This window comes from Cicer arietinum, chromosome 5 (assembly GCF_000331145.2).
Source record: "Cicer arietinum cultivar CDC Frontier isolate Library 1 chromosome 5, Cicar.CDCFrontier_v2.0, whole genome shotgun sequence".
Lineage (NCBI taxonomy): Eukaryota > Viridiplantae > Streptophyta > Magnoliopsida > Fabales > Fabaceae > Cicer > Cicer arietinum.
Genome location: NC_021164.2, coordinates 32,203,747 through 32,206,942, shown reverse-complemented (window position 1 = coordinate 32,206,942; position 3,196 = coordinate 32,203,747).

Sequence of the window (3,196 nt, the reverse complement as noted above, 5' to 3'; positions counted from 1 at the left end):
AATTGGGTTCCAAATTACCTTGACCAATGAAATATCCTTGGTCCTCAATCGCTTGATCGTCCGGTCATCGATTCTCACCGGTGGTACTTCGAACGACAGGTTATCCTTTAGCTGGATTGTGTCTGGTTCGATCACGTGAGATGGATCTGCGAGATATTTCCTCAACTGCGACACATGAAACACGTCATGGATATTGGACAGTATCGGAGGTAATGCAATCCGATAAGCAACCGGCCCAATTCGTGCAGAAATCTGATATGGTCCAATGAATTTCGGAGTCAACTTCTTCGATTTCAAGGCTCTACCTACTCCAGTAGTAGGTGTGACTCTCAGAAATACATGGTCACCCTGTTCGAATTCCAAAAGTCTGCGACGCTTGTCCGCGTAACTCTTCTGGCGATCTTGTGAAGTCTTCATTTTCTCCTTGATCTTCCTTACTTTAGCTGTGGTCTGTTGCACCATCTCTGGTCCGACAATCATATTCTCACCGTCTTTATACCAACACAAGGGCGTTTGACACTTGCGCCCATATAAAGCTTCATATGGTGCCATTCCAATACTTGCGTGGAAACTATTGTTGTAAGTGAACTCAATCAACGGAAGTACATCATCCCAGCTTCCTCTATCATCTAGTACACATGCTCTCAACAGATCTTCCAAGGACTGATTCGTCCTTTCAGTCTGTCCGTCCGTTTGTGGATGGTAAGCTGAACTCAATCGTAGCTTCGTTCCCAACGCTTCGTGCAATGCTCCCCAAAAATGTGATGTAAACTTCGGATCATGGTCTGATACAATGCTCGATGGTACCCCGTGTAACCTCACAATTTCAGCAATGTAGATCTCCGTTAGCTGATCTACCTTATAGGTGGTCCTTACCGGCAAAAAGTGAGCAGATTTAGTCAGTCGCTCCACTATCACCCATATAGAATCATTCTTCTGAAAAACATATTAATCAATCGATTTACCAATCGATTTCGTAAAGCAATAAAACCGGTCTAATCGATTTGCCAATCGATTATCGTGTGTCTTGTTTTTCTTGAATCTTGAAACTATATAAGCCAATCGATTTACCAATCGATTCTTTAAACAACATTTTTCAGTGATTATGTTAAGACTTATATGCATCGATTTCGTAATCGATTGCAGGTGTTATGTTCAAAGTAAAAATCATACCAATCGATTTTGTAATCGATTTATTAAGTCTTCATAATCGATTAACAAATACTTAAAATCGATTTGGTCATCAAGCTCAGAGTTTACTGAGATTTCAAAAGATCTTTCAATCGATTTGCCAATCGATTGTGTTTCAGTCAGTGACTCAGCTATTTTGATGTTAATCGACGTGCCAATCGATTTGTATGTATTTGTCTGAAAACGTTCTTACCTGGAGCTTAGTTCAATCGATTTCCCAATCGATTGCAACCATACTTAACTTGATTGAAATTTTACACAATAGATTGTCCAATCGATTGTGTTTGTCACAGGGAAAGTTATTTTGCAAATGATATTTAAGCAATCGATTTGCCAATCGATTACCCTCAAAACTGGGGTGTCATTGTGACTTGTACAATCGATTTCCCAATCGATTTATTTCAATCAGGTTTACTTTGTGAAATGTATAATCGATTTGTCAATCGATTAGCCTGTAAAACAGGGTGCTACTGACTTGTGCATTTTCATTTCTAATTTAGTCAGTCGATTTGCCAATCGATTATACCAATACAAACAGTTGTGTTTCCTTACACCCTTGTTATGAAATCGATTTCCCAATCGATTTACTTCAGTCAAAAATCAACTTTTGTTGATTTCTTGTGTTCCAAGCAATATGTTCCAAGTGTGTAGGATTTGATTGTTGTTCCTGAAATCTTGCTCAATTCAAATATTAGATTTATCATGTGGTGTATGAACATTGTATGTTTGTTAATTATGTCAAAATTAGGATTCAAAGGACTAAAGTCCAACAATCTCCCCCTTTTTGGCATAATTGACAATTCATACAATTTTAACTTGAGCATTTCAAAACAACAAGCATAAGAGTATTATAAACTACATTATTAAGTATCAGAGCAAAAAAAAATTGTAAAAACAATGCAGCTATCAAGTTTATAATTTTTCTCCCCCTTTGTCAGTTAAGACAAAAAGGCAGAAAACAATTCCTCCCCCTATATTAAAGAACATAAGCATTGGGTTTGGAATCATATAACATAGTGTAACAGAGCAATGAAGGTCATGTGTATCAAGTCAAAAAAAAAAAACAATCATAGCAGTTAATGAGCAACTTAGATGATTAAGCCAAATGATATTAAATTTAAAAAAAAAACTCATCATACATCACAGGATTATTACAGGTCAGAGCAAAACAGTATAAAACCTAAGGATCCTAAACACCTAGTCTAGGCTGGTCCTCACTATCATCTATGGGAGAGGTTGAGACCGCTGTATTAACCTCAGCAGGTGTCTCCTCACCGTGAGTCTCAGGGTTATCTAGGGGATCCGGGTTAGGTTCTTCTGCTGCTTGTCGACCAATATCCGCGATGTCTTCAAACGACAGTTTGATGCCTAGGTGTGCTTGAATCGCATCCACATCCTGAACAACTGAGTTCAAGGAGGCTTGCAGAGTCCTTAGACTTGCTTCCAATCTGGACTGAGATTCTAACACTTTGGCATTGTGTGCCATTTGAGCTTCAAAGAATTCCATTATTTTGCCAACAAAATCAGGAGTAGCAGGTGCAGTGACAGGTTGAGGCTGAGGTTGTGGCTGAGGTTGGGCTGGTTCAACAGCAACTTGAGGTCTTATCCATTTTCCGTGTAGCCTTTTCAATTGCATTTGATTCAAAATTGATTCTCCAAACACCAGGGTAGTTTTAGCAGATTCCTCATTTCCAAAAGAAACCTTGAAATGTTTGAGAATTTTTGTGATCAGCTGTGGATAAGGCAACATTAGCTTGCTTTGAGATGCTTCCAACATGTGCCTTAGCACAATCCAACTCCAACTCATCCGTAGCTCTTTGGATAAGCCCCATAACAGTATTATGTCCAACTTCTGGACTACCGCATGGTTTCCTGATCTTGGCACCAGCATACGCGTAAGAGTATACATCAACATCCTCTGTTGAACCTTCATTTGACCAATGGGCAGTGAAATAGATTCAACAAACCCATCAATCATCAGGTCTTTTACCGATGTATGCCTATC